This window comes from Narcine bancroftii, chromosome 7 (genome assembly GCF_036971445.1).
Source record: "Narcine bancroftii isolate sNarBan1 chromosome 7, sNarBan1.hap1, whole genome shotgun sequence".
In the NCBI taxonomy this organism is placed as follows: Eukaryota; Metazoa; Chordata; class Chondrichthyes; order Torpediniformes; family Narcinidae; genus Narcine; species Narcine bancroftii.
Window position 1 is genome coordinate 139,957,069 of NC_091475.1, and position 27,146 is coordinate 139,984,214.

The window sequence follows — 27,146 nt, forward strand, 5'->3', positions numbered from 1 at the left end:
AAGTAGAGCACACTGGAAGTAATCTAGACCCCAGACCAAAAGCACATCTTCTACTTTTGTATTCTTTATGTGAGTGAAACATATTGAGCCATATATCACAGGATGGATGATTCACATGGAGTTAACAGAAACACAATGTGTTTTCACCCTTTATTTGATGCATTGTTGACCAAAATGCTTCAGAAATAAAGGATCTCCCTGAATGAATTCATTAGTTCAGCAGATAAATGACATTTTCATTACAATGTAATCACCAAATATGACTGGACCTTCAAACAATAACCTATTTATTTAAAGTGAAGAATGTTTCCTGTAGAGTTCCATCAAGAATGCTTAAGTAGATGACACAATTTTCTTCTTTCTTTTCATTGTGTGATGACATTGTTTAATGGGTATAATGTATTGTATATGTTGGAAGTTTAGTGGGTGGGGAGGGGGGTGGGAAGGAGGGAGGGGAGGGAGGGGGGAAAGGGGATAAAATGACACTGTGTATATTCAAGAGGGAAATGTTTATGTGTAGTTTGGTCAATATGGTTCATAGTGTGAAAATTTTTAAAACAATTAATAAAAGAATGCTTCCTGCAGTGTTGCACAGGACTTCAACGGGTAGGTCACCACACAGAGAGTGTGTAGGTCTTGCCATGTCACAGTGTTTCCTTTTTAAGGTATTAATGTAAGCCAGGATCACAACTGACAAAAGGTTGATGTAGTCCTGGATTTGTCAGCACTACTTAAAAATAAATACCTGCTTTGGATATTGAATATTACCATTTGAGTTTTGAATCGAAAAAGTGACTGAAACCTCCTGAGGATCTTCATTGTTCTTTTGTTGTTGTATACATCAATATGCAAAATATGTTTATTTTGCCTGAAAAGTGACACAAAGAGGCACCGCTAGTCCAGTGCCCTTACGAAAAAAGAGAAAGAGAATCCCTTCATAGGCAACAAGTGTCCTTGGATCCGTCACCTTCTTCAATGTGGTTGCTTCTTGCATTCCTGTGACCTCTGTAGCTGGATGGCCTCTTGTGTGTTTCAGTGGTGAACCTGAACTCCAGGCAGATTCTTTGGTCCCCGTCTCCAACCCCTAATACAATGAGGACATTTTAATTTATAATTTAGTGATACAGCATGGAAACAGCCCCTCCTTGCCATCCAAATACACATGAGAACAATTAACCTACTACCTCATACTTCTTTAGAAGGTGGGAGGAAACTGGAGCACCCAGAGGAAACCCATGTAGACATGGGGAGAACATACAAACTCCTTACAGACAGCACCGGACTCGAACTCAGGTCGCTGGTGCTTTAATACATTGTGCTAATCTCTACACCAACCGTGCCACCCAAGTTAACACCTGAGGCCCTTTGGGAGTCCTGCTCATCATTAGCACCCTCATGAAACATTGTCCCAATATCTAGCTCCCATGAGCGAGCAAGTCTCAAGCAGCCCACGGCTTGGTGTGAGTCCTTCAGTCAGTGAGCCCCTCACTTCTGCTGCTGAAGTTTCCTACCCTGTAGAGTCTTAAGATCTTTCTCAATGATGGGGGTGTGGAGGGTGGTGTTACCCAGCTCTGCTCCTCTCTCAGAGCCAGCAATGTTCAAGGTCTAGGCTGCTGAACCATCATCTTGGGAATGGACCTCAGTGAGTTCTCTGATGTAAACAAAAAGGAATGCAAAACAGGAATGCAAGAAGCAACCACATTGAAGAAGGTGACGGATCCAAGGACCCTTGTTGTCTATGAAGGGACTCTCTTTCTCTTTTTTTCGTAAGGGCACTGGACTAGCGGTGCCTCTTCGTGTCACTTTTCAGGCAAAATAAACATATTTTGCATATTGATGTATACAACAACAAAAGAACAATGAAGATCCTCAGGAGGTTTCAGTCACTTTTTCGATTCAAAACTCAAATGGTAATATTCAATATCCAAAGCAGGTATTTATTTTTAAATAGTGCTGACAAATCCAGGACTACATCAACCTTTTGTCAGTTGTGATCCTGGCTTACATTAATACCTTAAAAAGGAAACACTGTGACATGGCAAGAGCTACACACTCTCTGTGTGGTGACCTACTCGTTGAAGTCCTGTGCAACTCTGCAGGAAGCATTCTTTTATTAATTGTTTTAAAAATTTTCACACTATGAACCATATTGACCTAATATACAGATAGTTATTTAAGAAATAAAATAATTCCACTTTTTTTACACCTAGAGCAGTGATTTTCAAACTGCCCCCCTAAACTCTCATACCACTTTAAGTATTTCCTATGCCATAGGTGCTCTGTGCTTAGTAAGGGATTGCTTAAGGTATATGTGGGTGAAAAGAAAAAGTTTGAAAAACCACCTTTTCATTCATACCTAATTGACTCATTATGTGCACAGTTTCATAATTCCAAAGAAAATGACAAATTTTCTCAAGCAAATTATTTCAGTAACAATTGGGTCTAGAGCAGTGATTCTCAATCTTCCCTTCCCACTCACACACCACCTTCAGCAATCCCTTACTAATCACACAGCACCTATGGCATAGGGAATTCTTAAAGTGGTATGTGAGTTTAGAGGGGCAATTTGAAAACCACTGCTCAAGAGTGTTTGAAGATGTTAAATCAAAAATTATTTCTGAAGCGCAGTCGTTAATGTTATGTTAGAAAGCTGAAGCATTAATTGAAAGAAATTATTTGAAGATAAACTGCTTCTCAGGATTTTGAGATTTTCTTTTTATTTTGCTAATTATTTTTAAAAAAATCCTACTTTAGTTCTATCAGTTTTAGAGCCTCTTATGTCCCAATTACTAGAAATTCAGTGATGTGTTGACCTGTTTCTTCGTAAATACTGTACAATGCCCAAGAAGTGAATGGCATTACTGTACAGCCTTGTTAGTTGATATATTTTTCCTTGAAAACTCAACCAGTATTAGGCCCTTGATCAAGATCCAAGGGTAGGTCACGATGAAGAGAGGCCCAGCACGTTGATAGAACGATTGCGATGCAAGAAGACCCAAGAAAGTTCTTCATTGGTTGGAAGATTCAAAGTGATAGTTCTCACTACAGATCCTGGAATAACACAATCTGCTTCCTCCAGCAGGATGCTTAGCAAGAAAATAGCATGATTATTCTGAGTACAATCTGTGATGTAATTGGTGATTATATGCAGTGATGGAAGAGCATGCAGCATGGGTATAAGGTCAGGTCAAACAATTGATTAGGAGAGTAATGTCTGGCAATGTCCATGAGTGTTGTAAATGTCCAGTGTTATACTGCTGTTGATGTTCACTTCTCTCAAGGTGCTTTTATGGAGGGCCTCCACTTATAGACCGGCTCCATCGCCAGAGAGAAAAAAAATAACATACCTTTTTGTAAAAATCTGCTCCAGCATTGCTTTTATGCAGGGCAGCACCATGGTGCATCCTCCGGAGCCACTGTAGGCAGGGTGACTGTTGCCACAGTGCCACCCATCATAAATAGTGGGCAAGCAGTGGCCAACTTTTTTACTCATAATCCCCCCACGCAGCTGGAACTGCTCTGGGAAACGCCGAGCGGATCCAGCTGTGTGGGGGATTATGAGTAAAAAAGTTAGCCATTGATCATTTTCACAGTGTTTATATTTCACTCTCACTCACTTGTGACTTCTTGGTTCTGGATATTGCAGATCATCAGTGAAAATAGTCATCATCAATGTGGCCGCCTCCCGCTGCCGCATCTTTGGAGCCTCGGACTTCCCGCTCCGCTCCCTCGTTCTTCTCGATCACCCGGCCACAGCGGGTCAGGATTACAAAGCCCACGCCAATCATTCTGCAGCAGATCAGCAGGAGCACACTACCGCTGCCCGACAGCATCTTCCTTTGGTTGGGCCTGGGCACCTGTGCCTTCAAGGTGGATTTCATCAGCTTCTGCTGTTCCTCGGCATCCATCGCTGTGGCTTCACTCCCTTCTGATGGGAGTAGCTTGAAGCCCTGGCATTTGGCTCCAGAGCCCATGACATGTGGATCTGGCTCCGTTCCCTGAGCTGCTACAGTGGACGATGGTGCTGGGTCGGCAGCGGCAGGGGTCAGACTGCTCCTGTTGATCTGCTGTGGAATAATCGGCATGGACTTTGTGATCCTGACTCACCGCGACTGGGAGATTGAGAAGGACGAGCGAGTGGAGCAGCAAGTCTGGGGCCCCAAAGGTGCTGTGGCTCCCTACCAATGATAACTATTCCGCGGTACTCTGAAGTAATATGTTCCCTAAACAGTCCTGATGGTGTCATCACCTCGACGATAGCCAGCCATTTGCAGTGGCTGGACATTTATGGAGTGAGGTGGAGTTCTCCACTCAACCTCTGACACAAGCCTATAGAAGGATCAGAGTCGGTGCCTTGGAGCTACTCACGAACCATTTACACAGATAAGGTTTGTGATGTGAGGATCTTCAACTTTATGTTCAGATTTTTTTTCTTTAAAAAAGGGCCTTCTATGTGAGGCTGCTAATCATGTTCAGCTCTCTCACTTTGACATTGCTGAAACTGTTTAGGGGTCTCTGTGTATGCCAATGTGACATTGTTGTACACGTCCAGGACTCTATTTTTTGCATCAGATGCACAGAAGACCACAATTACAATTGGGGATTGGATTTGCCCAACTTACACAGCGTACATTTTTTCAACTATATCTCAATATTCATTGAAATTGGATCAAATAGAATACAAGCACATGATGCATTTTGATTGAATTTCTCAGCAAATCTAACCAAACATAAATGCAGCATAAAAATATTAACAGGGCAATTACAATTTAAAAAAAAGGACTAGCCATTCAGTAATGGGTACTTTAGTCTGTACTTGGATAATTATTAACAATTGACTATATTCCATTTGTGGTATTCGCCATATACTGTCATAATACACCATTGATTATTGACACAGAATCTAATTATAATGAATTCAATTTATAGGAACTCCCTCATCAAATGGAGAATTATCGAATATTTATTGCTTGGCAATTAATCATTCTAAAGTTCATAATTAATTAAGGTTACGATCACCACACTTGTTCTATTAATTAAAGAAATATTTAATATAAACGGAGCTCATGCAAAATCTAAGCTCCACCAATTCACACTGATAAGAGCAGATGTCACAGGGAAAGCACTCATTCTCTGAAAATGCAGTTGCTAAAACATTGCGGATCATTTTAATTAATTATTGTCAAACTCAAAGCAACAATTTTCCATGTAATTTTTCATTGGTAGACATCTCTTCTACAGTTAACAGTATCTGTCAATTTTTCAATGAAATAAATATTGCAATTTTTTTTCATATTTCAGTAGGCACCCATGGGATTAATTCTTCTACTGTTTTACCATGACAATACTGAGCAATAATACACTTCTCTTTGTATTACCCCACTGCCATGATCAGTTTCTGATCAACACTGAACTTCTCCTCATTTGTCAAGAAGGCGCATCAACAGTTGCACTTCCTGACAAGAGTGGAGTAGGCAAGACTACCAGCCACCATTATGTCAACCTACTGTAGGAGCTCTATAGAGACCGTCCTGGCTGGCTGCATCACAGTGTGATGCAGAGAAATGGATTGGAGGTCAATCCATAGGACCATAAGAATGGCAGGAAGGATCACTGGAGTTTCCCTCCCAACAATGTGATAGACTAGGATTGTTCTCTGAAGAAGGCATGCAAAATAGTTGAGGACCCCTTCCTCCATGCACACAGCATCTTTCAGCTGTTCCCATCAGATTAGTGATACAGGAGTATCAGTGCCAGTACCACCTGGCTGAGGAAAATCTTCTTTCCATGGGCACTGAGAATATTGAAGGACCAAAGGAACTGCTCACATCCAAGACTCTTGTATTCATGAAACAATATTTATTTATTTGCATAAATAAAATACTTGTCCTGCATATGTATTGTTTATCTATATGTGAGTTATGTCTGGATGTTTGTTTCCATGTTTTGCACTGAGGACTGAAGAACACTGTTTTATTGAGTTGTTCTTGTACAATCAGATGACAATAAACTTGTCATGACTTGATATGGCCTCACTCTCTTCTCTAAATGCAGTTGATACATTATCTCTTACTAATAATGCAACTTACTCACCTTTTTTTTACATCCTGCTCCTTCATCTCTGTAGAATGCTATCGCTGAAACATTGAACTGCCAATCCTGCTCTTCTCTTGACAAAGTTTCAGACATGGCTGCCATGTTAGTATTAATTCAGGGTTGAAGCTCATTTGACTTAACTTTGGTCTAAATTAATATCCTTCAGACCATCAGTGTTTCTTCTCCAGGCCCTGACTATTCTTCCTATTACACCAACTTGACTTAACCTCAAGTTAAGTTCTCCTCAATCATTTCACCTGATAAACTACCAATCCAGATCCCATATCCCATCCCATTGCCACACCAATTTGAACCCACATGAGTAGTACATGCAAATCTCCTCACGAGGATATTGATGCCCCTCTAATATACAGTTCCCATCTTTCTTACAGAGGTCCCGCTGGAAGAGAGAGACATCTGAAGATGTCCTTCCCACACCAAAACTTTAGCTAAACATTCAACTGTCTTATCTTCCTATTTCTGGCTTTGAAAGCACTTGCCAAAGGGAGCAAACCTGAGATTACAATGCTCGAGATACTTTTGTAATTTCTACCCTACATGTATTCCCTAAAACCCTATCTTGCTGCTGTTCATTAGTACCAATATAGAACACAATTTCTGCCCTATCAGAATGTCCTGTGCCTGTTCAGAGATGACCATGAATCTGGCACAATGAAAACAACACACCATCTTGGAATTTTGCTCATTGCCACAGAAACCCTTGTCTAGGCCAGATTATATATTCTAAGCATTGAACATAGAATAGGTTGTGTCAACCTATGTAAACCTACTCCCCAGCAATCTAATTTTTCCCATCTCACACCAATACCATTCTATTTTTCTTTCATCCACGTCCCTATTTAAAAGTCTTTTGAATGTCACCTCTGTACCAGCTTCCACCACTACCTCTGGCAATATATTCTTGGCCCTCACTACTCTGAGTAAAAAACCTATTTCTGACATCTCCCACAGGCTTTCCTCCACTCACCTAAATTGTTGCCCTAGGACAAAGGTACTGACTGTCCATCCTATCTAAGCCCCTCATAATCTTACATACTTGTTTAAGAAACCTCTTATCTTTCATTGCTCCAAAGGAAAAAAGTCCTTGCTCTGTCAGTCTTGCTTCATATGACATGTTCACCAATTAGCAACCAGACAACATCCTCAGTGCCTTCTCCAAAGCATCTACATCCTTCCTGTCATGAGCTGACCAGAACTGAATGCAAAACTCTGTGTCATCCAACTAGAGTTTTATAGAGCTGCAACATTAACTAATGGCTCTTGAATTCAATTATCTGTTGTTGAAGGCCAATACATCACATATCTTCATAACCACCCTTTCAACTTGTGCAGCACCCTCAAGGACCCAAGGTTCTCCCTGTTCCTACACACTGTTAAGAATCCTGCCTTTAACTGTGTACTTCACCTTCAAGTTCAACATGGCAAAATGTACACCACATTTTTCCAAACTAAACTCCATCTGCCCCTTCTCAGCCTAACTCTCCACTCTGTCTATATACTGTTGTCAACTTTCTATACTATCCATCACATCTCTAACCTTCATGTCATCTGCAAACTTACTACCCCTACACCTCTCCTTCTTCATCCAAGTCATTTATAAAAAAATCACAAAGAGCAGGAGTGTCTGAACAGATCCCTGCAGAATACCACTTAGTCACTGACCACCAGGCAGAATATATTCCACCAGCTACAACCTCTGCTTTCTGGAAACTGAGACATGCAAAACATCAATACAGGAATAGAAACACTTTAATTGATGTATCTTTTGTCACCTCAAAGCAATGTACTTCTCATCTTTCTCTACATGTTTATTGAAATTCGGAGTCACACAGCAGAAAACAGGCCTATATTTGCCCTCTTGATGTTGCCCACCTTGTACCCATTTATACCATTGACATTTACTAGTGCTTGTATGCCTCCACTATTCAAATGTTAATTCAAAAAAGTTATTCAACGTAGTGAGAGTTACTGCCTCCACCATCTCCTCAGGCAATGCCTTCCAGAATATAAACACATACTGTGTGACAAAAAAAAAAATCCATCAGGCCTAATTCCCCTCAGTGCCATCTAGCTTTTGATACCACTGTTTGAGGAAAAAGTTTCTAACTATCTGTATTGAAATCATAGAGTAATAGAGTTCTACAGAAGAGAAGTGGGCCCTTTGCTGCAACATCCATGCTTACCAAGCCAGCCCCATTTGCATGCATTCAGCCCAAATCCCTTCAAACGTATCCATGTATCTGTCTAAAATTAGTTTGAACCTGAATTGTACCTTTTTCTACCACTTCTGCTGGTAGCCTGTTCCTTATACCCACTTTGTGAAAGAAGTACTGCTCAAGATGTTTTTAATTCTTTCCCTTTTCACCTTAAATCTCTGACCTTTAGTTTTAGATTCTCATACCATGGGGGGAAAAAAACCTATGATTATTTACTTCATCTATGCTCCTCAAGATTTTATAAACCTCTGTAGAATACTCTCCAAAGTCTCCTACACTCCAGGGAGAAAAGCCCCCTTTTCTCCTATCAGTCATGATAAGATTATTGTGAACTTTTTTCTGTACCGTTTCTGTCTCAGTGATATCATTCCGACAGCTTTCCCATAGCCATCAAAATTGTGTACTGTACTCCATACCGGTTTTCACCAACATCTTATATAGTTGTAACAAAATGTCGCTGCTCCTATAGTCAGTACCCTGACCAATGAAGACAAGCATGGTAAATGGCTTCAACACCACCTTATATATGTGTGTTGTCATGTCCATGAACCATGTATTTGCACCCCAAGGTATCTCCATTCTAAAACATTTTCTGTGGCCCAGTGTTGACCTGGTTTAACTCATCAAAAGAGCAACTCTTTGTATTTGGCCAAGTTTCATCTGCCATTCCTTGGCTACTTTCCCAGTTCATCTGCATCCTCTTGTAATTGTAGATAACAATTTTCACTGTTCACCACACCACACATCACACATAAATTTAATTCAGCTATGTATCTCCTGTTCCAAAATTAGGTAAAATACCTAATTATGCTAACAACATTGTCATCCAAGTCATTAATATAGATGACAAGTAACAGTGAACAAGCACCGATCCCTGTGGCTCACCAGTCAAAGTAACAATCCTCTAATAACACCTTCTATCTTATATCATGCAGCCAATTCTGTATTCAAATGGCCAGCTCACTGTGAATCCTAAGTGACTTAACCATCTGAACCAGTTTATTGTGTGGGACCTTGTCAGAGTTTTGCTACCATGTTTGTGGCCCTCATATTTTTGAATGCCTCTCCTACAACCCATTAGGCAGCAAGAAAAAAAAACAAAGCCTACCATCTCAGCAATCTCCTGGTGAATTTCTTTATCCAATGCAGTCACATATTTTTTATAACATTATAACTATTACTGCACCCAATAGTCCAACAGTGGCCTTACCATTATTTTCTTCTCCGTGGCTTGGTGGCCCTGAGATCCCGAGAGAGATGCTGCCTGGAGCTATACTCCTGGAAGGGTTACCCATGGTGGTAAGGTCGTGGGTGAAATCCCTAACAAAGAACAATCCAACTAAGTCCTCAATGGTGGAAGGGAGCAATGAAGATGGATGAAGGCTGCAACAAATCCATCATCTCCAATCGTCATGGATTCCATGCCATTGGAATTAGTCGGTTGATTTGTGATATATTGTGTGCTTCTTGGAATGCAACATTAAGTACACATTAAGCAAATATATGCACAGGCGTCTTTATTTTGTGGATCAACTATGAGACGATGACCACTATTTTATGTTGCCCTGTCAACCCCCTCCTCTGATATTTTAAACTGTGGTTCATGAAGGCAATATTCCATATGTTGCCTTAACCTGATGTTTGCTTATAACTTGAAGAAGGATTCAGGCCTGAAACATCAGTAATATATCTTTAAAATGCTGGGAGACCAGCTGAGTTCCTCCAGCATTTCAGTGTGTTTTAATGGCAATCATAGCATCTGCAGACTTCCATGTTTAACTCTATTCAGTTACTCCACTGCAAAATTTCTTCAAGGAATGGCTACCTTGAAGAAGTTCTCCTCCTCTCTTTGAAGCAATTTCTGTGAGAGTCTCTCTCATTACTCCCAATTTACACCCCCTACCACTCTCAAGCACTATGACCATGTTCTCACCCAGACGTGCTTCCATAGCCATTTGTCCTTCTTGGCTAACTACCTCTGCTACCATTTGGTGCCATGTGGATTCCAGCTCTGGTCCCAGACCTTTCAGTTTGGCTGCCACCGTGATCACAGGTACCTGCGCTGCATTGATTCCTGCTCTCTTCATTTCTCTCCCTGTATCCTCAGGACTACATTCACTTCAATGCTCAGATACCACTGGACCCTTGCCTTCTTGTTACCACAGCTCCATACTTCATTCGCCTCAACCTCTGTCGGATCCACATATTCAACCATCAGCTCTACACTCACTTTGTGTCTATCTAGGATTGGAAGCTCACTACCTTGGAAGCTGCCACCTCTCTGACCTCCCATATGGGTCTCCAACCTGTCTCCAGCAGCCTTCAGGACCAGTCTCCTGATCCAGGTCTCCACATTGGTGCAGGCAACTGACAGGACTGAGTCTCTGTCACAATCTCCAATCTTTGCCTCAATGACTTACAGGACCAAGCTTCTGACGTCAATATTCACCTTGAACCTAGCAACCCATTGGACTGAGCTTTGGATTCAGGTCTCCACCTTGCAAGCTACAACACAAGTCCTCTGTCACAAACTCCCATCAAGGCTCCAGTGACCTACAGGATCAACTCTCTGACACTGGTCTTCACCTCGGCTCCAGCCACCCACAAGACCAAGCCTCCATCGTACACTCCCACCCTGGCCCCAGTGGCTTGCAGGCTGAAATCTCCAACACAAACTTACACCATGGTCCTGATGGCCTACAGGACCAAGTGACAAGTTCTCTCTCTCTGGCCCCTCTCAACCACCCCCTCCACCCTTTAACTTTGTCAATCCTTCCCTTCATCCCTTGAATCCTTCCGACCCTCCATCTCCACCCTCCCCTTCGCAAAACCCTCCACCCCAATGACCCTCCCACAACCCCTGCCTGGTCTTCACCATCCCCTCTGGATTTCTCCTCTCCGAGACTGAATGCTCTGTCCTCAGAAGAGACCTTATCTTTATCCCCCTTCCCCCACACCAATTGATTCCTTACATGCCATGATGCTGTACTTTTCTTCTGTCAGCTCTGTCTCCATGCCCACTTCCACAATCACAATTCTCTACTGCCAACTACAGATCGCTTCTCTTGCCTTAAACCTTCTTCCTCCTCCTGGACACCTTGTTCAAACCTTCTGCATTCTCTGGACCTTTATATTTCCAAATGGTGCTGAAACATCAACCATATGCACTTCACTACTCACCTCACTAATTCCAATCTCATCCCATCAGAACCCCTGGCTCTCCACACTCTCCACACCAATCCGAACCTCACCATCAAATTTGCAGACAGGGGTGGGACTGTTGTGGTCTGGAGCATGACCTCTATCTGTCCGATGCTAGATGACAACGCTCAGACTTCTCGTCTTAATTATCCCTCCACTCTGTCCCTTTCTACTTCCTACACAAGATCCCCAAACCCAAAAGTCCCAGAAGACCCATTGTTTCCACATACCCCTGCCCCACCAAACTAGTATCCATTTACCTCAACTCCATTTTGACTCTCTGGTTCCATCCCTCCCCTCCTACATCCATGATACTTCACATGCATCCATCACTTCAGAAACTTCCAATTTTCTGAACTTGATCACCTCATTATTACCGAGGCCATGAAATCACTATACATCCCCCATACCGAAGGCCTCAAAGCCCTTCATTTCTTTCTTGACAATAGACCCAACCAGTACCCTTCCACCACAACTCTCCTCCTGGTGGCAGAATTTTTCCTCACCCTCTATGACCTCCTTTGATTCATCCCACTTTCTCCAAGTCAAAGGGGTACCCATGGGTACCCTCATGGGCCCTAGTTATGCAAGCAATGTATCCATGGCTACATGGAGCAATCTCCCTCAATAGAGGAAGAGTTGAGGCAAGGCACCTCAACTCTTCCTCCTCTACATCATTGACTACTTTGATGATGCTTCATGTACATATGATGAGCTCTTTGGCTTTATCCACTTTGTTGCCAACTTCCACCTTGATATCAAAATCACTTGGTCTGCCTTTAGCAACACTCTCCCTTTTCACTATCTCTGTCTCCATTTTGGGAGACAAAGTCTCGACAGACATCATCTATAAACCCACCAACTAACTCAACTGCACCTCTTCACACTCTGTCCCCTGTAAGGAATCTATTTCTTTCTTTCAAACCTCTGCATCTGTCATATCTGCTCCCAGGAAGAGGACTTCTATGCCAAATCATCAGAGATGTTCTCTCTCTTCAAACAACATAACTTTCATTCTACCACCATCAACTCAAGCCTTCACCCACATATCCTCCATTACCCACACATCTGCTCTGCACATTCTGCCCCCCCCCCCAACACGCAACAAGGACAGGATTTCTCTTTGTCCTCACCTACCAACTACCAGCCTCCATGTCCAACATATTCTACTCTGCCATTCCACCACCTATAATGTGATCCAACCACCAGAAACATTCCACTCTCTTTCTCTCTCTGCCTTCTGCAGAGACCGCTCGATCTGTGACTCCCTTGTTCACTCTTTCCTCCTCGCTAATCGTTCCCTTGGTACCAACCTGTGTTACCACAGGAAATTCTCCAGTTACACACACACCTCCTCCCCCAAACCATCCTTCCAAGTAAAGCAGCACTACACGTGAATCTGCAGGGGTTATCTAGTGTATCTGGTGCTTCTACATTGGAGAGACTGGGCACAGACTGGGAGATGGCTTCATTGAGCACCTTTGCTCTGTCTGCTGCAATAGGATGGCCACCCATTTCAATTCTCCATCCCATTCCCTTGAAAACATGTCTGCCCATGGACTCATGCACTGCCAGACTGAGACCACCCACAAAATGGAGAAACAACACATAGTCTTCTGACTGGGCACCCTCCAACTAGATGGCATTAAAAATGGCCTCCACTTTCCAATAAAAATAAACACATGTCCTACCTTCTTTTCCCTGACTCCTTTCCTCTAGTTCTCTTTATCTGTCTCTGCCTGTCTGACTTTCTGTCTGTCTTTCTGTCTGCCTGTTTTCCTTTTACTCTCTGTCTCCCTCTACTGATCCAAAATCAATTTTCCTCTTATCAGATCCTATTAATACCATTTGTCTGTTAATCTGGTCTTCTCCCTCTCCCATTCTTCCTACTTTCTCTTCCCAATATTTAATTCAGATACCTGTCTGCTTTTTGCTTATCTCTTAGAAGGGCTCAGGCCTGAAATGTTAATAATATATATCAACCTCTTATGGATGTTAAGAGGCTGGTTGAGTTCCTCCAGCATTTCTGTGCATTTTTACTGCAATCACAGCAACTGTGGGCTTTCATGTTTCACCTCCCTCCCCACCCCACCCCCCACCTTGCCCAACCCCCCACTTCCACTTAACCTGTGCTGTCAAGCCATCTGGGATTGTTGGATTTTCTGCCAAAATCATTTTGTTCCTCAGTATTCCATACAACCCTGAGTAGTCCCTTTAAAATCCAGAATCTCCAACGCTTTAGTGGATCAGATACAACCTTCTTGTATCCACTTTGGAATTTTGCTTTTGTTCTAAATTTGTGACAGACTGACCATAAAGTTAGAAAATATCTAACAAGTTTTATCATGTAATCATGAAGTACAAAGTTCAGGTGGATAGTTTTTACTGCTCATTATTACTCAGTTGGCATATACTAAAATATTTGTATATCCTCAAAGTGCTGAAATACATATCGACCTCCTTTCTGTATTGTCTGGAGTTTGGTTCTAGCAACCTACTTATACCTGTCAGAAGAAAAAGGACTTTTAGTGGAATGTGTTGTTGAGGGGGGCAGTGGGTGCATGTGCTGAGGGATCCAGCAGAATTGTGGGATGGGAACATCTGAAATCCATATTAGTAAAGACAAAATAAAAGAGCTACAACAAACATCCTAACCTGCCCTATTTCAAACTGTTTCAAAGATAGTTAGGTGCACCATGATGCTACCATGATCTGCCAATAAAATAAATTTCAATGAATAGCCATAATTCCTTCTTTACATTCACCCTGTAAATTCAAGGTCAGGGATCTTTGTTAGAATTTTATTAATAGCATTATTGTTTTAAGAGCAAATACCAATCCACATATGATTCAATGAAATGTCAAATGACTCTGTAAGGCATGTGAAGTCAAGTAAAATTGATTGCTTTCTGATTGCACAAGTACAACCAGTGATCTCTGGTCCTCAGGGCAAAACACGCAAACACACAACCAGACATGACACACAAACAATATATATGCAGGGAAAGTATTTCATATGTACAAATAAATATTGTTTTATGACTATGAGATTCTCCCACGTGTAGTGTGAGCAGTTCCTTCCATCATTCAGCATCCTCATTGCCCATGGGAAGAAGCTGTTCCTCAGCCTGGTGGTGTTGGCTCTGATACTCTTTATGTACAAATAAATATATAAATATTGTTTTATGACTATGAGATTCTCCCACGTTTAGTGTGAGCAGTTCCTTCCATCGTTCAGCATCCTCACTGACCGTGGGAAGAAGCTGTTCCTCAGCCTGGTGGTATTGGCTCTGATACTCTTGTATCTCTTTCCCAATGGCCAGCAGCTAAAAGATTCTGTGTGCTGGGAGGAAGGGGCCCTCAATGAGTTTGTGCATCCTCTTCAGACAATTAATGACCTTGAAATAGTCATTATTACTCTAATAAATGTTGTTCAATATTTATTGTAATAAGCAAAAGAATGGATTTCCAAAGTTGATCAGAGTGCCGATGTTTTCTAATTATTAGCTCACATCAATTAATGTGACAACATATTAATCCTGTATCTTTATTGATAAATTATTATTTTTTTATTCTTCCCTTAACATTGAAAAAACAGATATGCAGTGTAAGTCTATTGTCTGTGATCCCGTACACATGGTCTGAGGTTCCAATTTTAGATATCTATGTGGTGCATTATAATTTGTTGCACTTCCCATGCTTGTTTGGATTATTCCTTTAAATTTAGCTGAGTTTCAGCATGAGACCACTCAAGTTAAATTTTTAAAAAATGGTCAAATCAGGTTAATGAACAGCGCTTTCCTTTTGCTGAAAGCTTCCTAGAATTGCATGATTTATTGTATATCTGTGTGCTATTCATCAATAGATACCTTGAGGATATTATCACTGCCAGGATTGCACTCTGTTTCACTTATTGTCAAAGCAAGCAAGACTAGAAACAATTATGTGCGGCTCAGACTACTCTAATAAGTTACAAATAGGAAGCTGCTTGTTATTCCAAGGCAGTGAATGTGTGTAGATGTTGGAAGAGATAGCTTCACAAGGCTGATCAGAATGACAATGAAGTACCAAGGCAGATAAATGTGATTGACACATTTTTTAAACTGAATCCACAAGTGCAGAGAATTTTAAAACTATATTAAATATGATAGCGAGACACTACTTTTCTCCTGACGTGCTTTATGATAGTAAAGTATTCACAAAACACAATGCTTACAATCTATTTATTAATAATTTGCAAGGGAATTTCCAAACAATCAACGTTTGGAATGATGTCATTTAATTGAAGGGTCGATTTATTTCAGTCGAAGTATAAAATATATTTTTTTTTTATTAAAGCTAAACTCAGCCACTCTAGCAAAGGTTTATTTTCTCAGCATCTTCCGAGGAGAAACAAAATAGTTTACTTGACTCAGGCCAGCTCATCAACAGACTCCACTTTAATGCCACAACAGCTGATGATTGGTGTTGATTCCTTCAATTTTTTTAGCACTCAGATCTTTCAATAATTCATGGTGTAAATTAAAATAATAAAAGATAGGTAATGAAATATCATAACCAGTGGTTACCTCACAAAATAAACTGTGTGCACAATAGTCATGGAAGATTCTACGAATCTTCCAGCAGCAAATTATTGCATGTTTGTTCTATTAACATATGGGCCTTTCTGACACTGAACAAATAAACTTGGGTATTTTTGTGGACTGATATGCCTTATCATAGCACAGGCATTTCTTCAGGAAAATAAAAGGTTTTGTTTCTTAATGTAAATTTCCAGCATCATAACAAAGCCAAAGAGAATATGTGTTGATCCAAGACAGAAAATATAAGGCTAACAGGCTTTAATCGTGCTTCAGCTGTGTGTTAATGAGAGAATACTACCACAGTCACCAAGGAGATCAGAGTATTGTGGGTGTGCGCTGTCATTTTAACCTTCTGCTTGCAGAAAGTGAAGAGCAATGGACCAACCCCATTGTGAGGTTCCTGCAGAATGAAGTTCCACATTTCACCCTTTTGATTTGCAGCAAAGATACAATTTCAATGGTGTAACTGAAACCAAAAGTGTACCTTCTAAATGCGAAAACAGAGTCTTGCCTTGGCAATTTAAGCTGCATGCTAATGCACACATTTAAGATGTCAGATGGAGGACTTGTCAGTTTGATGAAGTGGTGACAGACGGGACAATTTTCAAATGGGCACAATGTGCAATGAGTTGCATACATTAAAATTATATTCTAAAAAATTTGAAATCATGTAAGAAAACCAATGGGAAACAATGATTTGTAGCAGTAGAGTCAGCGAACTGCAGCATGAAAAAGGCTCTTGGCCTATTGAGCTGTTGAACAACCCATTATAACAATCGTTCACTTATTTCATTTTCCCACATTCCAGACAACTCCTGTTGATTCTAGCACATAAGAGACAGGCTATGATATGAAAATCCCAACACCCAACCCACCAATTTTCCCTTGCAACCGCTGCAACCGTGCCTGCCTGTCCCACATCGGACTTGTCAGTCACCAATGAGCCTGCAGCAGACGTGGAGATATCCCTCCATAAATCTTCGTGCATGAAGCCAAGCCAAAGAAGATATACAATTAATCCACTAACCTGTGTATCTTTCGGATGTCAAATAAACCAATTCATATCTTTTTGAGTACAGTTTTTTTTTGCACTACTGGCAATTCTGCCTCAACTGCAGGAAAAATAATCTCAAGGTTGTAGGTGATGTCAGGTATGTACTCTGACAATTAATCTGAACTTTGAACACTAACTGAAACATGACTGTTGCAGATTTGTTGGATATGCAGACAAATGGTGAGTGGTTAATGGGACATTATACCAAGCAAGCTGGTAATGAGTGGCTTAACATACATAAGAGAATGAGAAAGAAGAAAAGATTAAGCCATTTATGCTCTGTGGTGCAAAAGGGCATAGATGATTTTAAATCTCTATGTCATTTTCCAGAAAACCTCCAACATGATGAACTCAGATTGGGCATGCAGTCAACTGAGAGGAAGGCTCACAAAGCTTGCAGCAGGATCTGGACTGCAAAACAGCAGATGGAATTTAATGTGGAAAAATGCAAGGTGTTGCCCTTTGAAAGGGCAAACCAAGGTAGGATTTACTCTGTAAATGGTAAGGCACTGAAGAGTGCAGTAGAACAGAAGGATCTGGGACTACAGATACATAATTTCCTGAAAGTGATGTCACAGGTAGATAGAGTTTTAAAGTAAGCTTTTAACACATTGACCATTAAAAATCAAAGTGTCGAGTTTAGGAGATTGGATGTTATGCTTCAATTGTATAAGACATTGGTGAGGCCAAAAAGGTTTAAGGATGTTGCCTGGGCTTCTCGATCTGAGTTACAGCGTATAGTTGAGCAGGTTAGGACTTTACTCCTTGAAGCATCTAAGAAAGAGTGGAGGATTTGATGGAGGTAAGCAAAATTATGTGGGTTACAGGTAGAGTAAATACAAACAAGATTTTTACACTGAGATAGGTGAGATAAGAATGAGAACATGAATTAAGAGTGAAAGATGATACATTCCATTCAGGGCAACTTTTTTACTGAGGGGGATGTGAGAGTATGGACTGAGCAGCCAGTGGAGGTGGTGGATGTGGGTTCGATTTCACATTTAATTTCACATTACATGGATGTGAATGATATGCATGGCCATAATCCCTATGCAAGAAGATGGGACTAGGTTGAATACATAGTTTGGTATGGACTAGATGGGCTGAACAGCCTGTTTTTGTTGTTATAGTGTCCTATGATTCTATAGTTCTATGAACTTTGCCTGAACAATAGATATCTATTGATCAGTGTTTTGAATAAGGATATGATGAATAGCTCTTCCAGAGATTCACCAACTTCTGAATGCTTGACTCTTTTTTCAGGTTTATGGAAAATGCCTTAACCTTTATTTTCAAACCATATCTCTGTTCTTCAATTCCTTAGCCTGGGGCAACATCATTCTTCCAATTAACCTTTCAGATTTCAGAACTTTGTTTCAATGAGACCACCTCCTGTTCTTCAAGATTCCAGTGAACACTTCAGTCAACTCAATCTTTCCTCATTATGAAAATGCTCCACTGGCTAAAACCAGTCAAGTGAATCTTTGTTGTATGGCATGTACATCCTTCTTCGGATAGGATTCAAGCTCTGCATAATGATCCAAGAGCAATCTCATGAACCCATCATAAAATTATAATGAGACTCCCTTCTATCCTTGAAAATGTGGTTTGTCAACCCAAGAAATATTTTTCATTAATTTACTCTGAACCTCTCCAATGCCTTCATGTTATTCCTACACAGAGATCCATCATAATTATGCATTATTTGTTTTTTTTTTCTCTTCCTTTCACAGTTTTTTTTTGTGGAGTTTAATTCTTCTTCATTTGTTTTTGTATATATTACTTAACCGGGAATCACAGCAAGTTAGAATTTCATTGCATCTGTGAGTTAACTTATTTTTAAAAATTATGAAACATTGAACAATATATAAAAATGGACAGTGAAAGTTTTTAAAAATAATTATATAAAGCGCAAAGGGTGGCTAAAGTGAAGTTTTGCCCTTTGGAGGATGAGAAGGGGGATTGATATTGGGAAATGAGGAAATGAATGAGGCTTTGAATAACTATTTTATATCAGTTTTCACAGTGAAGGACATATTGAATATGCCAAAGACAGGTGTAATGGACATGATGGGAGGTGAGGACCCAGATGTAATAGTTATCACTAGAGACTGAGTACTCAGAAAACTTGAGAGTCTAAAGGTAGATAGGTTCCTGGGTCCTGATGGAATGTATGCCAGGATACAGTGAAACCCTGATTTTACACACCCTGGCTTAATGTGAATTCAAATATAATGGTATGAGTCATTGGAGTTGAACATTGGGCTTCCAGCAGGAGCAGGGACATCAGACTCCCAGCACCATCAAGTAAGTGTGTCCTTGCATTGCAGAGAGATTTGAAATACTATGATGCAGAAGTGTTTCAACCCAGCAAGGGTTGAGTTCATCTGTCTGTTACTCCAGGGCAGAGCTGCAAGTGCTTTCTCCTTGAATGTAGTTCTTGCTACTTCAAAACACATTTAAACATGTTGCTGAGCAACATTAATCTGTGTGCATTCAACGTTGCATATTTTATTTGTTTCCTGCTGGTGAAATTGCCATTTCTGGTTTACTAAAATCTAATTTCAACTGTAGCAACAATGATTGCATACCACTTGAGAAAATTATTTATAATTAGAGATGAATATCATATATTTTGCAAAATATGGAGCCCATATTTACAAAGTATGGATATGAATATTTAAATGAAACTCCTAAAATAGGTCTCCTTATGCAATAAGAAGTTTACCAATACAGGGTGCTTCTGTTGATCGTCTCTTCTCCTATATCATTTCTTTTCTCTTTTTCTTTTGTAGGGTGTTAGAGGGAGGAGGGAGGGAGGAGGGTTAATTAGGCATGTTTTTTTTTTAATTTTTCTTCTATTTTTCTTTTTTATGTGTATATATATATCATATGAATTTGTAATGGATCTATAACATTATAAAATAATTGAATTTTTTGTGGTTTAAAAATTTATAAATAAAATTTATGAAAAAAAAACAATCATTGATTGTAACCCTGATTTAGCACAACCCCACCTTTATTACAATGAGATTTAATGGACCAAAACAATTGTGTTATAATGGAGTTTCACTGTACTGAAAGAAATGGCATAAGTTATATTCACTTTGATGATAATTTACCAGAATTGTCTGGACTTTGGGCAGGTCCCAGTGGGTTGAAAGACAGTGAATGTCATGCCACTATTCCAAAAGTGATTAGACAAAAGGTAGGGAACTATAGACCAGTTAGTTTAACATTGGTGGTTGGGAAAATGTTTGAAGCAAAGATTAAAGATGAAATAATGAGGTATCTGGAGTGAAATGGATCCATCAGGCAGATGCAACCTGCATTCAGCAAAGGTAGGTCCTGTTTGAAAAATTTTCTCGAGTTCTTTGAGAATATAATGAGAGCGATAGATAGAGGGGAGCAGACAGATGTTGTTTTCTTGGATTTCCAGAAGGCATTTGATAAGGTGCCGCATAAAAGACACGTCATGCATAGAGTTGAGGTGATGTATTATCATGGATAGAGGATTAGTTTACAACTAGAAAGCAGAGAGTTGGGGTACAGGGGTGTATTCCTGGTTGGCAATCAGTGGTGAGCGGTGTGCGCAGCAGTCAGTGCTGGCCCCGTTACTGTTCATGATATATATATATAAACGATCTGGAACAGGGACAGCATGTGACATATCTAAGTTTGCTGATGACACTAAATTGAGTGGAAAAGAAAATTATGCAGAGGATATGGAGAGTCTGCAGAGCTATGTCTGTGAGTAGGCAAAGGTCTGGCAGAGTACAATGTTGTCAAATGTGAGGTTTTCAACTTTGGCAGGAAAAAAATGAAAGATCAGAATACTATTTAAATGGCGAGCAATAATTGTGTGACCCCATGCAAAAGGACTTGGGAGTGCTTGTCCGTGAATCACAAAAGGTTGGTTTGCAGATGCAGCAGGTTATCAGGAAGGCAAATGGAAGTTATCCTGCAACTTCACAAGGTACTTGTGAGACTTCATACAGTTTTGGTCTCCTTACTTGAAGATCTGCATGGCTTTGGAGGTGGTGCAGAGGAGGTTCACCAGGTTCATTCCAGAGATGTAGGGGTTACCCTATGAGGAGAGATTGAGTCATCGGTGACTGTATTCACTAGAATTTAAAAGAATGTGAGAAGATCTTATAGAACCATTAAAAAATTAAGAAAGGCATAGAAAAAGAAATCAGGCAGATAAGTTGTTTCCATTGGTAGAGGAGACCAGAAATAGGGGAAATAGCCTCAAGATCCAGGGAAGTAGATTTAAGATGGAGATGAGGAGGAACTGCTTTTCCCAGAGGGTGGAGAATTTGTGGAATTTGCTGCCCATTGAAGCAGAGGGGCCTTTTTCAGTAAATATGTTTAAGGTTGGATATATATTTTACATAGTAAGGGAATTAACGGATATGGAGAAAAGCCAGGTAGCTGGAGATGAATCTATCATCAGATCAGCCATGGTGTCATTGAATGGAGGAGCAGACACAATGGGCTGAATGGCCTACTCCTGTTCCTATTTCTTATATTCTTAAGTACATGACAATAAACTGTCACTCATTAATTCCTATTAAATACAAAACTCCAGCTGAGGTCAGAGTACAAAGCTCAATTTCCTTGCTTTAATACTCTGTATCATAATTGACAAAGACCAAAAATGTGTATACCTTATAAACTACATTTTTAACTTAGCCTGGTACTTTTAATGAGTTGTGCAACCAATCCATCAGGTTTCTGCATTGTTTTTTTTAATATTATCATTTCTTTTATATTGTTTCTCCTTGTTATTTCCTGCAAAATACATTATCTTTTATTTCGCTGCATTAAACTTCATCAGCCAGGTGTTTATCTATTTTACCATCCTGTTTTGATTGTAGTATTAACTGTTAGCTTAAAGTTGACTATACTGCCAAATTGAATGCAACCTATAAATTTTGAAATGGTGACTTTCGAAAGGCTTTTGGCAATCCCTGGACACCATATCGATTGCAGTGTCCTTGTCAATTTTATTCATCATCTTGTAATGTTGGTACTACGTGAGGGTAGAGAAGAATGACATGCCCACCAAAGCCTTGGAAAATGAGATTGGTTTATTGCTCTGGCCATCGTGCTTATATGGGCCCCAAGCATAGCATCATCAGAGAGCCAGCCTAGGATCGGCTGGCATTGCCGCCAGAGTTCCCCATCTTCCCACCATGTGGAAGTCATCTGGGACAATGGCCAGTGTCACCCCCAGGTCCGCACAAAAACCGTGTTTGTTGGTCATTTTGTGTGCTGGTCTGTGTCTCCGTGTGTGGGCTGCTCCAATCGCATCAAAACAATCTATCAAATTTCTCTCAATAAATTTGCTCCAAATAGATCTATTCTAACTTAATTTATCATAATTAATCCATTCTCCTTAAGTTGATTATGAATCCTGTCTCAGCACAATATTTCCAAAAGCTTTCCTACCACCAAGGTTAAACTGGGCTATAGATGTTAAACTTAACATTGCTCTATGGAAAATAATATAATTCGCCAATCCTCTGGCACTGCTCATATCACAAAAGCATTGAAAGTCTATGAAAAGTGTACACACAATTTCTACCCAAACTTCTCTTGAAACCCAAGGTTAAGCCCCATCTGCTCCTGGTGACTTAATATTTAACTAACTTTTTGAATGCATTCATGTCATACAATATTTTGATTTTTGTTCCTCATCTTTTATTATTTCATAGGAAGCGATTTTTTTCTCTGGTGAAGGTAGATATCAGATTTTAACTCAACATTTTTTGTCCTTCCTTGGCCCTCTTTTCCATATATGACCTTTTAAATATTTAGATGCTTATAGAACATTTTTAGATTCTCATTCATGTTGACTTCCATAATCCTGGTCTTACTGGTATTTACAACATTTGTCATGATGTAAAAACATTACACTGAAGAAGGGCAAATGGTCAAACTGGGTCCTTTATGTAGCAAAGATAAAGATACATGACCAATTTCACAGGCTTCAAACTTCATCAATGTATGAAAAAAATGTGGACAAGTAGCCAAACAAAATGATACAGGGGAGGGGCAAGGGCAGGAGCACGATCCCACAGGTAGGAGGGAGGGAGGGCACACCAGCAAGCAGGGGAGGAGAGGGAAGGGTGTGGTGAGCTGGAGAAAAGAAGATAAAGGGAAAGGAAAGGGCAGAAGAATGGAGTGTAGGCTAGCAGAAACTGGAGGTCATATGGTTGGAAAGTGTTCAGATGAAAAATCAAGTGTTGTTCCTCCAGTTTACAGGTGGTCTTGATGAGGTCATGAGCAGACATGTGGATCATGGGAGAGCAGAGTAGAATTGAACTGGTTAAGCACTAGGAGATTCCTGACGGTACTCAGCAAAGTGATCTCCCAGTCTGCGTCCAGACACTCCAATGTAGAGAAAGCCACAGAAGGAGCACCTTTTGTAGATAACTTCTGTGGATACACAAGTGAAGTGTTGCTTCACTTGAAAGGACAGTTTTGGGCCCCAAATGGTGATGAGGGTGCATGTGTGGGTGCGATGTGGCTCTTCCTGTGGCCACAGGGGAAAGTGCCAGGATGGAGGTGGGGGAGGGGGGGTGGGGGATGGAATTTGTGGGGAGAGATGAGTGAATGAGGGAGTCATGGAGGGAGCAGTCAGTATGGTGAAATATAGCCACTGACATGCCTTCTTCATAATTGCATCGACATAATGGTCTTAAAATAGATCTTTAAAGATGTTGAATCAGAAGTTTCTTAACTTCTCTACTGCTAACCCCTCAATGAGGACTGGTTTGTGTTCTCCTGACTTCCCCTTCCTGAAGTCCACAATCAATTCCTTTGTTTTACTAATGTTGAATGCAAGGATGTTGTTGTGACACCACTCAACTAGCTGATGTATCACACTCCTGTACCTTCCTTCACTGTCAGCTGTAATTCTGCCAACAACAATGATATCATCATCAAATTTGCAGATGCCCTTTGAATTCTGCCTAGATATACTGTCATGGGTGTAGAGAGGGTAGAGCTGTGGGCTAAGTACACATCCTTGAGGTGTGCCTGCGTTGATTGTCATTGAGGAGGAGATGTTGTTACTAACAATCAACCTCCTGCATGGGACCTTATTGAATGCCTTCCAAAAATCAACATGCTTCTCCTTATCTATCCAAAGAACCCCAGAATATTAATCAAGCATTATTTTCTTTCATAAATCCATTGCTTCTGCTTGTTTCTTTTTTCAATGTCTTCTGTCCTTCTGCATTTCGATTCCACTGATGACAGGCTATCAGGTAAAACTGTTTTATATATCCCTTCATTTCCAAATTACATCAATACTTCTTCTACCTTTCAATCCACAGAAAAATATCCCCAAACTATAAAACTTTGACTAATTGTCTATTCAAACAGCCACCATCGCTAAAATCACCATCAGGAAATATTTGGGATGTAAATCATTGTGCTTCTGGGATTTAGCAGTCATGAGGGTGATTTAGTCACTAATATTTTATTCCTTTTGTCACTCATTTTTGTTTGACTATTGATTTCCTAACATATCTGGAGTGTTTCTTCTGTTAAAACAGACAATTATTGAATAACTCTTCTATCATTTTTTTTTTTCCGAGGCTCACTTTGGCCCTCAATTGTATATTTTTTTTTCATGCATTCTGACCACAACCTTTTTTCATGTTGACACCCTATCCTCAAGTCTTTTGCTATTTCTGGCAATTTTTTAAGCCTCTTCTCTTATTAGCCTTGCCTGAAACCCTTGTTCTTTGTTGCAAATATACTTTCTTTCAAATGCATTCCCTTTCCTGCTCACTATCATGTTTCAATGTTTTCTCCCAATCAACCACCGCCAATACTTCTCTTATGCCTCCAAAGATCCCTCTGTTTAAATTCAAGAAACTAGTTTTGCATGGAACTATATAACTTTCAAATTCAATATTAAGTTCAATTCTATTATGGTCGGACTTTCCCAAAGATTAATTGAGAGTAATCGTTAAAGCCTTTCTGAATGCATACAACAAGATCCAAATCAATTGTTTTCCTTGATGCTCCTTCAACCCACTGGTATGAAAAGTACCTTGTATACAATAAATTCATCTTCCATCTTATAAAATCAAATTTGATTCATCCAGTTTATGCGTAGTTTAAAACCTCCCTTGTCACAGGCTTCTCTAATTTCTGATTTATTCATGCCCAATATCACAAATACAAGTTGGTGGTTTATAAATATATCCAATTAAAGCTTCCCATCCTTTTTTATTTCTTTTTTATTCTTATTTTCCATTTGCATCAAACATAAACATATGTTTCTTCATCTTGAACAATATATTACAATAGAAGGGATGCAAAATGATACATAATTTTGTTTTTATCCCCTCCCACAAAAAAAGAAAGAAAAGAAAGGAAGGAAGGAAGAAGGTACAAAAGAAAAAGAACAAATGGAGTGGATTTTTTTTAGCGATTACATAAACCAATACATTATAACATATCCAAATATGTAAATCTTATGTTTTAAATCAATTCTAAATGTTAAATTTCAATATGTCTAATATCACTCCTAATTAATCATATGTCTATTAAGAATCTCATATCTCTTCCATCATCCAATTTAAATTCCATGTTAAATCAATTCACTAAAGTAAAATAAAACCAATGCAATCAATATAACTCCATTCATAAACATATTTATAAGAATAATAGAACTCCTTCGATGGCATTAAGGAAATATAGCACCATCCCCCCACACCACATCATACAAGATATGGCTCATTGCCACAAACAAGGCCTTAAACAGTGACTGACAGACTCCAGCACCTTTCACCTCCCAAATATTACATCAGAACAAAGTCTCTAATTTACTAGTCCATTGCCCTATTCCAAATAGTTCCTTTCTCATTTGCTTATTAAAAGGCAAAGTTTCCACCAAATCTGATTTGATTACGGCTGTGGTCTGAGAGTTTTATGTGCTTTTCAATTTCAATTGGACCTCTTATATTTTAAATCAATTCTAAATGTTAAATTTCAATTTATCTAACAATAAAAATCTCACATCTCTCCAACATCCAATTTAAATTCAGTATTGAATCAATTCTCTAAAGTAAAATAAAACATCAATACAACTTCATTCATAGATAAATATAATAGTGGAACTTCTTCCCCACCCCCCCTCCATTGGCGCTAAAGAATATAGCACCACCCCCCTCTATAGTGCGGGATGTGGCTCATTGCCACAAACGAGCCTATGAACAGCAGCTGTTGGACTCCAGCACCCTTCATTTCGCAAAATATGGGGAGCCTTGAATGCATGAATCACTCTTCAGGTATTACATCAAACTAGAGTCTCTAATTTACTAGTCCATTGTCTCATTGCAAATAATTCCTTCACATTTACTCGGTCTATTAGAAGGCAAAGTTTCCACAAAATCTGATGCCTGTTTGTAATCCATAAAAAAATTATTTTTGCCATCCGGTAATACAATCTTCATCTTCACTGGATAACGCAATGTAAACTTGTATCCCTTTTCCCAAAGACTTCTCTTGACTTCATTAAACTGTTTCCTCTTAGCCAACAGCTGTGCAGTAATATCCGGGTAAACAAAAACCTTTGAACCATGATATTCAAGTGGACTTTTCTTTATTCTTATTTTTTTGCTGCTAAGGCTAGAATCTTTTTCCTTGTCTCGATATTTTGAACATTTAATTACTATAGAGCAAGGTTTCTCATTTGATTGTGGTCATGGTTTGAGGGGTCTATGTGGTTTTTCAATTTAAATTGGACCTTTAAATTGATTTACCCCCAGAACCTTAGGTATCCATCCTTGGAGAAACTGAATCATGTCATGTTTTTCTTCTCCATCCTGCGTCAAGAATCTTAATGTTTTTCTCCTACTAAAATTTTCCATCTTATCAATCTTTTCAGAATTTATCTTCTTCTCAACAATTTCTTCCTTAACTTCAGACTCCAAATTTTTCAGCTTCTCC